A 12,025-nucleotide genomic window follows, 5' to 3' on the forward strand; every position below is an offset into this window, starting at 1 on the left:
AGAGAGATACATTACATTAATAACGGTGGTTATCTATGAGGGATACATTAAATTAATAATGGTGGTTACCTATGAGGATTAGAAACTGGGTAGACTAGGGGATGCAGGTAGGAGAAAGAATGATTACTGTATACTTTTAAATATATTTTGAGGTGATTGCATTATCTAATTAAAACAAAGAATGATTACACCACTTTTAATATATTTTGATGTAAATGACTGCATTATTTAATTAAAACATTCAATATAAATGAATAAACCATGCTTTAAAAAATGTGTTGTAGTTTTTGCACAGAAAGCTCAGGATAATCTAACACTTGAATTATTTTGATTAGTAAGAGAGTTTAGCAAGGTCGCTGGATGAGAAACATCAGTATTCACAATTGCTCTTCTGGTCTACCAACAAGAGTTTGAAAATGTAATTTTTAGAAGACAGTAACTACAGGAGCAATGAAATAAAAAGACACCTTAATGAAAACATACAATTTTATTAAGAAAAGGATAAATAATGGCGATACATACCATGTTTATGCATAGGAACATCCAATATGGGAACGATTTCATTCCTTCCTAATTGATACACAAATTAAATGTAATGCTAATCAAAATCCCAGTGAGCCGTTCCATGGAATTTGACTAGCTGATCCTAGACTCATAAGGAAGAACAAAAGAGTGAAAAAGACCCAAGGAATTTTTTGAGCAAACAAAGGAGGTGCTGTAACTTGCCCTACCTGATATTAGGATTTATTATATATGTACAGTAGTTAGGTAGTTAAGCCAGTGTGGCATCAGCACAATTATAGACAAGTAGACCAATAGAACAGAACTAAAGGCTGAGAAGCAATTAGGCATGTATGGATGCTTGATATGTAACAGAAGTAGCATTAAAACTCAGTGGGAAAAGAAAGGGCTACTTGATAAAAGATATCCAAATAGAAAAAAAAAAAAGTTTGGTTCATACATGCACAACAATTAATTTCTATGAAGATTTAAAAGTCAAAAAGCAAAACTGGCCAGGTGTGGTGGCTCATGCTTGTAATCCTGGCACTTTGGGAGGCCAAGGTGACTAGATTGCTTCAGCTCATGAGTTTGAGACCAGCCACAGCAACATGGCAAAACCCCATCTCTACAAAAAGGGAAAAAATTAGCCAGGTGCAGTGGTGTGCACCTATAATCCCAGCTACTTGGGAAGCTGAGGCAGGAGGATCCCTTAAGCCCAGGAGTTTGAGGTTGCTGTGAGCTATAATCGCACCATTACACTCCAGCCTGGATGACAGAATGATACCCTTTCTCAAAAAAAAATTTAAATAGAAAAATCTTGACACTTTCAGAAGAAAATTAGGAGTATTTCTTTATGATCTTAAGTAAAGCAGGAATTCTTTTAAAATCCATAGCACATACTGTGAAGGAAAAAAATTAGTAAATTTGACCTCATTAAAATTTAAAGCTATATCAAAAGACACCAGAAACATGTGGAAAAACAAAAAGACTGAAAGAAGATATTTGCAACCCATATAATCAACAAAGATCAATAGCCAGAATATATAATGAACTTCTATGTATGAACAAGAAAAAAGCCAACAATCAAACAGAAAAAAATAACAAGGAATACACACAGGCAATTCACAGAGGAGGAATCTTAAATGACCAATTAACATAAGCAAAGATCCTTAACCTTGTTATTAGAAAAGGCAAATTTTAAGCCAGTTCATACCTATACCTTAGCAACATGTAAAAGTGTTTCAATAATATTTGCTAGTAAATGTGTGAAAAAACTCTTACACAGCTGATGGGTGTATAAATTCATACATTTATCTTAAAAAGCGATTTCAAAATATTTTGTAAAGTTGAAAATGATATACATATTACACCTTAGGACTCAATAAGCTTTAAATTATTTAACCTTTTACAGAACAAGAATGTTGAATTACTCTTCTGGGCTGGACACTATTTTAGGTGTTCAGGATACAACAGTGGCAAAAAGGACAAAGGTCTCTGCCCTCATAGTGTTAATATTCCAGTGGAGATTGACAATAGAATAAACCATAAGCAGAATGTACACATAAACTTTAATAGAAAGTTACGAGAATGATGGTTTTAAAAAAAGAAAATCAGGATACAAGATTTTTTTTTTAAACCAGTCTATTCCTCGGACTGTTTATGCAGCTGGTGACCTTGAAAGATAATGTCTTCCCTTGTACAATTACCAGGCTTACTCAATCCCTTGCTATAAAAGCTACAGATTCCCTAAGCTCAGGCTTCTCTGGATGCAACACAAACCCACTGTGTGCATAGCATCCATCTGGGCCCATGATGTCACCTTCTTGAGACTTGGTGGCAGTGGCAACTGATGCAAATATGATAGCTGCTTGATATCTATGAGTAACAAATAGCAGACTTGCTATCTATGGGAAATAGACTGGTAAAAAATGATCAGGGACTTACATCCTTGGCACATATAGCAAGATGCGCAGAAGCACAAAAGGCCCAAGGGGGACCGTCTCTCCTAATAAGGTTTTTTTGGTTTTGTTTTTTATAGAGATGGAATCTAGCTATGTTTCCAAGACTAGTCTCAAACTCCTGGCCTCAAGTAATACTCCTGCTTCAGTCTCCCAAAGTGCTGGAATACAGGCATGAGCCACTGGGCCTAGACTATCCTAATTGGGAAAAAAATAACAATTATAACTTTGAAATAGTAGGACTGTTTGGGGTGGGTTATTAATGCAGTAGAAAAAGGCACTGAAATTCTGAAGGCAGTGTAAAAGTCATAGGGCCTCCTTGTAATCACAAAATTATTTTGTTTCTGACTTAGGCAATTTGTGTTATATGCCAGATTCCAATAACAGGCTAAGCTAGTGCCTTGTTAGTAGAGTAAAATCAAATCTCAGACCCCCAGAACCTAAGATTGCACCTACCAGTTCTTGTTGAAGCCCCTCTGGTCTTGCTTGTTCTTGTGTCCATTACTCTGATTATGCATAAACATATATTTCACAATTGGGAGCACTATTTATGAATTTTCCTTAAACTCGTTCACTCCCTTTCAGTCTTATGATGATAGAGCTTGCATGCCTAACTATATTTTTTATAATTATAATTCCCTTAAGGCATAAACATGTACAGGGATAGTAGGCCAGTACTCACTATAGACATATTTTAACTTCTGCACAGCTTTTGCCCCTTGAGTAGTAGTTGCCTTGTTTATAAACTGCTCATCTGCTTTTTTCATTCTTGTCTTTTACTTGTCTCTCACGTCTCATCCAATTAATCAGGAAATCCCATTAGAACTACTTTCCCAATATATCTACAAACTAAATCACTTCTCACCATCTCCACTGCTACCACTGTTTTTCGTTACCATTATATGTTCCCGGAATTACCGCAGTAGCCCGCTACTGAGTTTTCTTGCTTGCACGTTTGTCTCTCATATGGTTTATTCTCAACACAACAACTACAGTGATCATTTTAAACCCCAAGCCAGATCTTAACTTTCCTCTATCGAAAAATATCGAATGGTTTCTCATTTACTCAGAATAAAAACCAAAGTTCTTACAGTAGTTTTTGAACCCCTATATAACCTGGCTACTTGCCTCCTCTCTGACCAGATTTTCCATTGCTCTCCCTCATTCACTTTGCTCCAGCTACAGCCAGTGAGCTGTTCCTTGAATGCTAGACATACTCTCACCTCAGAGCTTTAGCAGTTGCTGTTTGCTCTGCCTGGGATTCTATGCTCCCCATAACCACATGACTGGCTCTCTCACCTCCTTCAGGTTATCAGTGAGGTCTTCCTCATCACTCTATTTAAAATTTTCACCCTCTGTTGCCTGATGGAAGTCCCTGTCCTCTTTCCCATAGTACTTGTTACCACCTATGTACTTTATTTTTTAGTTGTTTGTTAATTGGCCGACATCCCATAGAAGTTATGTGAGTGTGAATGCAGGAATTTTTTCTGCTGTTTTGTTTATTGTTCTAATACTGACGGCTCCAGTACTGCACATGGTACACACAAGGTAAACATTTGTTGAATGAATTAATCAGAAATTTGAGTTGATCAATGAATGATCACCTCAACACAAATCCACTTCATTCACATTCCACATTCCACATTCTCATAACACCCCAGCCAGTTCTTTTTTGAACTGACTCTCATTCTGTTCTTTTCGCTCTTTTCCTTATCCTACATATATACTTACTGCCTTTTTGCCAGTGTTTCCTCTTTTGGCCACTGGCACCACATCTTTCTCCTTTCTCATGTTCTCCTCATATTATGCCTTCTTCATATACTTTTCAGATAAACACAAACCTCATACTCATATTTTATTAGGAAGATTTTTCTCTCCTATGATAAGCCCCTTCTTTTCATTGGATTATTGTTTCCAATGGTAAGGTGAAGACTGAGAAAAGGACAGCAGCTCCAGTTAAGGAAATTACAGGAAAACAGAATTATATGGGAAGGTATGTGGAACACTCAATGGGAGCATGTACCAGGATTCTGAGTGCGGAAAAAAAATGGATCAGATTAGAACATCAGCAGGTGACTTTTACATTTAAAAAAATGACACAAATGTAATGAATTTGGGAAAAGCTTCGTCCAAAATACAAGCCTCATTTACGACTACAGAATTCACCTGGGAGAGAAACTTCTTAAATGTGAAGTGGACAGAGAAGTTTTCTCTTCATGATTGGTATTCTGTTATCACCAGAAAATACACTCTGGATTTAGACCTTAAAAATGTGATTAGTGTGGGAATGCTTTCAGTGGGGTTGTCAGTTTTGTTCTGTATCAGGGACTCCACAGTAGAGATACATCTTATCCGTGTAAAGAATGGGGAAAGGCCTCCATGAAGAGGTCAAGCGTCATTCAACATCAGAGTGTTCTCAACAGGGAACTCTGTCTTTTAGAAAAAAGATGTCTAGATGTCTTCTAGACATCTACATGTCTTCTACAAAAACTTAGGTGTCGAAGCACTGAAAATGAACAGAAGATGAGCTAATACCAGAGGCTCCAAAATGCAGGCAATACAACCTACTACTGAAGAGGAGAGTTAAATTCCATACCTCCGAGGCAGTTTCTTGGGAATAAAACTTTCTTTTTACTTTTTTTTTTTTTTTTTTTTTTTTTTTTTGAGATAGAGTCTCACTCTGCTTCTCAGGTTAGAGTGTAGTGGTGTGATCATGGCTCACTGCAGCCTTGATTTCCTGAGCTCAGGCAATCCTCCCACCTCAGCCTCCCAAGTAACTGAGACTACAGGCACATCCCACCATGGCCACCTAATTTTTAAATTTTTTGTAGAGATGGGATCTCACTATGTTGTCCAGGATGGTCTCAAACTCCTGGACTCAAACAACCCTCCCACCTCGGCCTCCCAAAATGCTGAGATTACAGGCGTGAGCCACTGCACCCAGCCTTGAATCAAAGTTTCTAGAAAGCCAATTTTAAACTTCCTAGAAAGCCCATAATTAAACTTTCTAGAAATGTTTCTAGAAATCCCATAATTAAATTTGCTAAGGAGCAAACTATTCGTTGTTGGTGTTTAAACCTTAAACAATTGATTATGGGTGTTAAGAGCTTCTGCCTTTTCCCACAGCTTCTCATCCTTTTTTCATTCATATTTTCTGCCACTTGTGTTCATGACATTCATCATTATATTGAATATTACACAAGATCTTTGATTAAACACTGAGGTCTCTAAAAGTCCCACAAGGGGTACATTTCTTCTTGTCTTGTGCTTAAAAGTATAAAAACTTAATTCTGACACATCCTAATATTATGATCAAATTAATTGTCCAAGTAACAGTTGAGATGTTGGCTATAAATGGTAGAGGGCATCTGATCCTTCTAGGGATCAGAACAACATAGAGGGAAACAATTCTCCCAATTCCACAGAAACTTTGAAGATGTCTAATTCTTCAGGTATTTTTGACTTCACTTAGTACCAATCATAGAGATCTTAACAAACTGTTACAATACAAGCTGGATATTGTTCCAACAATCCACAGCATATTTTTTCTAGTTCTGTATGTTCTTTGTGGGACTATAGATGACTCGTGGAATTTCCTTTATATGTTAAATGGGGGAAAAATGGGATGATCTTTTGTCTATCACTTATCTTTAAACAGTGCTGGAAGGATAAGGCAAGAGAGGAATTTAGGATCACAAAATTTAAGAGAGTGGGTTCATCCTTACACTTTGTGCCCTCAATGCCTCTTTTGCCACACTCTAGCCCCAGCCCCGTGTTTAATTAACATTAGAGTTCATTAAAACCTTTTATATTTATCTCTTTGATCCTTACAACAGCTGCTAAGTGGCTTTGCTAAGAGTTTACACATATCCCTTGACACCTGATTCTTAACTTGCATTACCACTTTCTCTCTTGAAAACTTTGTATTTAAATAACATTGTTTCTAAGTGAAAGGGTTCTTAATTAATTATTATATAATCTGCTCATCTGTGTATGTTTATTTCATACCAGATACAAAGTAGAGTTATAGAATCTACAAAATAAATGAAAAATGTAGTCCTCGACCTTGTGATGCCTAGAAATTTGCCAGAGAAAAGGGCAAGATTTAAAAATACAGGAAATAACACTAGAAAGTGCAGAGAACTTGAATATGACTTTTGAATGTGGGTGGTGGTAAAAGAACATGGAGTTTAGAGTCATAATGTGTTTGTCTCCTCCATCCAATGTAGATTTAGGTGACCTTGGGCATATCCAATGAGATAACCCTTGTAAAAACACTTTAAAATGTAAATCAGAATGTTGAACAAATGTTAGTTGTTTTTACTTATTATCCAAATCATGAATTAGGTTATTTAAAAATGGAAAGAATTTTATGTGGTAGAGTTCATGTTCTTCCTGAATAGCTTTGGTGTTTTTCTTTTGTTTTTATTTTGAAACAGAGTCTCACTGTGTCACCCACGCTGGAATGCAGTGGTGTGATCTCAGCTCACTGCAACCTCCACCTCCCGGGTTCAAGTGGATTGAACCTCAGCCTCCCAAGTAGCTGGGATTACAGGTGCCTACCAACACACCCAGCTGAGTTTTGTACTTTTAGTAGAGGTGGAGTTTCACCATGTTGGCCAGGCTGGTCTCAAACTCCTGACCTCAGGTGATCCACCTACCTTGGCTTCCCAAAGTGATGGGATTACAGGCGTGAGCCACCGCACCCAGCCGGTTTATTGTTTTTCAAAAGTAGTGTGCTAGTAAAAACTAGCCGGGCGTGGTGGCCGGCGCCCGTAGTCCCAGCTACTCCGGAGGCTGAGGCAGGAGAATGGCGTGAACCCGGGAGGCGGAGCTTGCAGTGAGCTGAGATCCGGCCACTGTACTCCAGCCTGGGTGACAGCGAGACTCCGTCTCAAAACAAACAAACAAACAAACAAACAAACAAAAAACGAAAGTAGTGTGCTACTAGTAATGCTAAGATTCTGGTGGGAGCCTTGAAACTTATCCTATTAATATCTACTGTTTAAAAAAAGTGACCTATTCATGCAATTAAAATTAGCGTCTAGGCTCGTCAGCTTTACTTTCTTTTCCTTTCTCTGAATTAGGCCCTGATATGCACTTTTCCTCAATTTTGCTAATTCTAATGTCATGCCTTGACTTCATCCCCACTGGACAAGGAATATTTGATTGATAATGGGTTCTCATCTATGAGCATAAGCTTCCTCTCCCACACCTTTCTTACAGCTATTCTCACTTGTTGCTCACCCCACTGCTTCTCCTGGTTCAGGAGTTCAGCATTGAGACTGTTCTTCCCTCTCTTTCCAGTGTTCCTCCATACTCAGGCACCTCTGATAGCTTTGCACACCTCTATTAAATTCTGGGTTGATGAAAAGGCCCAAAGTAAACATGTGAGCTGGATGGGAATTTGGACTGTCTTAAATGACTTGTTTCTCAACATATGTAGACTTGCATTTTGCCCCTGAGTCTGCTACATCCAGTGCAATTAGGAGACTGAGGGTAGAGTGAACTGCAAGGGAATGGCATACAAGGGACCATTTATTTATCATGGTGTTTCTCTTAGGTGGAACAATTACATTGGCTTCATCTACTTACTGTTCTCTTCCCTAGGTCATTCCACTCTAGGCAATATGCAGGCCTAGAACTAAGGTAAGACAAGTGAGGCTTGCCTTGGGTGGAAAATTTAACAAAATGCCAAACTTATTAGTTAAGATAAATAATATTTTAATAAATCAAAATTAATGCAATGAATCCATGATAAGCAAAATATCAAAATTATAAAGTTGGAATCATTATTACTGGATTTTTTATTTTGCTTCAGGTCTCAATATAGCTAGGCAAAGCACCATTACTAATCCTGTCTTTATTTAAACTTTTGATATTTTGTTTGAAACAGGTCTTACTGCTGAACATCCTGCTGGATCAAAGCCTTTGCATTTGTGTTCCCTCCACTGGAATGCTCTTCCTGTATATCAGCAAAGGTAGCTCCCTCGTTTCCTGTAGATTTTGATTCAAAGGACACTTTCTTGGTAAGATCTTCCTTGTCCATGCCACCTAAAGTTTTTACCATTACCTGCCGCCCCCCCCCCCACACACATATGTACTTCATATTTATTTTCCCTTTTCAAAAATTTTTCCAATATTTACTACTATCTTACATTTTATTTCAATTGTTTTGGTTTAATGGCAGAGATTTTTATTTTGTTCACCACTGTATCTCCAGTGCTTATAAGTGTGCCTCCACAAAGAACACACATTTCATGGATGCATACAAGTGAACAGATGGAGAACAGCAGGCAGCTGGTAGTATTATGGGGAGGTGATAAAGGCAACATCTGGAGCAAGCTTGTCCAAGGCACGCAGCCCAGGATGGCACTGAATGCAGTCCAATACAAATTCGTAAACTTTCTTAAAACATTATGAGATTTTGTGTGTGTATGACTTTTTTCTTTTTCTTTTTTAATTTTTTTTTCACCTAACCCTAACCCTAATCCTCTAACCCTAACCCTAACCCTACTTTTCTTTTTTCTTTCTTTTTTTTTTTTCCTTTTAGCTCATCAGCTATCATTAGTGTTAGTGTATTTTATGTGTGGCCCAAGACAATTTCTTCTTCCAATGTGGCCCAGGGAAGCCAAAAGATTGGATACCCCTGTTCTAGAGCTTTACTGCCTAATACAGTAGCCATTAGGCACACGTGACTATAGAGCACTTAAAATGTGGCTCATCTAAACTGAACGAGCTGTAACTAAAAAATACACACTGGATTTTGTAGACTTAGTAGTTTTTGTTTTTGTTGTTGTTGTTGTTGTTAAATACATAATATGTTAATAATGTTTTGCACTGACTATATGTTGAAATGATTACATTTGGGGTCTATTGAGTTAAATAAAATATATTGTAATAAGTTAATTTTATTGATTTTTACCTTTTTAAATGTGGTGACTGAAAAAAATGTAAAATTACGTATGCAGTCGCAATTGTAATTGACGTTGTATTTCTGTTGGACAGCGTTGGGCAGAGTTATTCAACATTCCTAGAGAAACCTGGAAAATGGCTTAGGTGGCTCATCACTGCAGAAGATGGATAAGCCGCGGTTTCAGATCTTTGGTGGTTTGTGAAGGGTCGACGAGGCTCTAAGGACTTGTCTCTCAGCAGAAGCTGAGCCCCGGGGCTCTAGGGAGCCAGGATGCCAGGAGGGACCCTGGACAGGGACTTTGTGGAAGAGGGACCTCTGCCTCGGGGTTCGGTGGACAGTCAGCCTGAGGAATCCCCACCTCCTGCCCACCCGTGGTCCATTTCCTTTCCTGGAGTTGGGATCCTATTCTGCAGTCTGATGACTCCTGGTGCTTGGGAAACTTTGAGTTATAGGCACGGCTAGACAGAGCGGGTTTCAGAAGTCTGGCTTCTTCGACCGCCCCTGGCAGGAAAGGAACTTAAAGGAAAGAATCAAATTTCTTTTGTTTGTCTATCCAGGAACCAGGGTCATCCTGGAGAATCCATCCTGGTTTTTTCCACTCCAAAAACAGGCTGATTTTATCTAAATCAAGGTATTTTATCTAAAGCAAGAATGTTGAGATTTGGAGGTAGGATAGGTGAAAGATGATGAAAAGTGTATTCTTGTGGATTGCAGAATTATGACAAAGCTCCATCCAGCATCTCAGAGTTGTAAAGATGAACTGAAGTAACTTCTGAAAAGTGACTACACACACAGTGCTTCAAAGCTGTCAATTTCAGTATCCCACAGGACACTGTGGTTGACTACCAAATGTCCGGTCCCCTATTCTGTCATGTTAAGAGATTCTTTGTTTTTTTTTTTTTTTTTTTTTTTTTTTTTTTTTTTTTTTCTGGATAACAATGTGCCCACTTAAAAATATTTACCTCTCCAAACACTTGAAGATAGAGGAAGCCTTTTGACCCAGTTCTAGACAATGAGATGAAAGCAAAAGCACTGAATGGAGTTTTTAGGAAAACTGTATAATTTGTCACCAAAAAAAGAAAAAAAGAATGACTCAACCAGCCCATACCTTTGGCCCTTCTTTCTTCCTAGAATTTAGAGAGGAATCCCTTGGTAGAATAGCCATCTTTTCATGAGGAGGCAACCATGAAGATGAAAGCCATTTGCTGGAGGCAGAAAGTTATTGAAAAATATTGAAGCAGAAAGAGAATAAACATGGAACATTCATGATGTCATGGAGCTACTATAACCACTTTGAACTGCCCCTAAGAAGACACAAATTTTGGCAAGGTAGGGTGGCTCATGCCTGTAATCCCAGCACTTTGGGAGTCCGAGGTGGGCGGATAACCTGAAGTCAGGAGTTTGAAACCAACCTGGCCAACATGGTGAAACCCCGTCTCAACTAAAAATACAAAAAATTAGCTGGGTGTGAATGCCGGCGCCTGTAATCCCAGCTACTCAGGAGGCTGAGGCAGGAGAACTGCTTGAACCTGGGAGGCGGAGGTTGCAATGAGTTGAGATTGTACCACTGTACTCCAGCCTGGGCGACAGAGCAAGGCTCCGTCTCAAAAGAAAACAAAAACAAAAAACAAAAAAAAAAAACAAAAAAAACAAAACAAAAAAAAAAACAAAGACACAAATTTTAAACTGGTTGGCTACTCCTTGTATTGACACTTTCTCAGTAAGTTTATCTCAGTGATTCATGTTCATTGGGATACCATTTCAGTAATGATCAGGTCACTAGCAAGGACTTTTTAGAAAATGTATAAAAATAAATGTCAATGACTTGAAAGTCTTTTAAAGGAGGCATATATTACTCCAAGTTCTTTCTTAGTCTTTGCCAAAATACCCAATTTTTGCCCAGTTTTAATCACTGAACAGACAAAATATTTATGCAGTTTAAAAAATTTTTAATAGATTTAGTGGGTACAAGTGCACTTTTGTTACATGGATATATTGCATAGTGAAGTCTGGGCTTTTACTGTACCCATCACCTTAATAGTGAACATTGTACCCAATAGGTATTTTTTTTTTTTTTCTTGAGGCAGAGTCTCACTCTGTTGCTCAGGCTGGAATGCACTGTCACGATCGTTGCTCACTGCAGCCTTGACCTCCTGGTCTCTAGTAATCCTCCCACCTCAGCCTCTCAAGTAGCTGAGACCACAGTTGCATGCTACCACACCTGGCTGATTTTTTATTTTTGCAGCAACGGCGTCTTTCCATGTTGCCCAGGCTGGTCTTAAAATCCTGGGCTCAAGCAATCTGCCTCAGCTTCCCAAAGTGCTGGGATTATAGGTTGAGCCACTGTGCCTCGCCCCAATAGGTAATTTTTCAACCTTCACCCCCCTGCCACCCTCCCACCATCTGGAGTCTCCAATGTCTATTATTCGCCTCTGTATATCCATATGTACCCATGGTTTAGCTCTCCCTTATAAGTGAGAACATGTGGTATTTGACTTTCTGTTTCTTAGTTATTTCACTTAGGATAATGGCCTACAGCTCCATCCATGTTGCTGCAAAAGACATAATTTCATTCATTTTTATGGCTGATGTAGTATTTTTATTTTTACCTAACCTTATGCTATAAACACTATCCCATGTCAGTTTTTAA

This window comes from Rhinopithecus roxellana, chromosome 4, assembly GCF_007565055.1.
Source record: "Rhinopithecus roxellana isolate Shanxi Qingling chromosome 4, ASM756505v1, whole genome shotgun sequence".
In the NCBI taxonomy this organism is placed as follows: Eukaryota; Metazoa; Chordata; class Mammalia; order Primates; family Cercopithecidae; genus Rhinopithecus; species Rhinopithecus roxellana.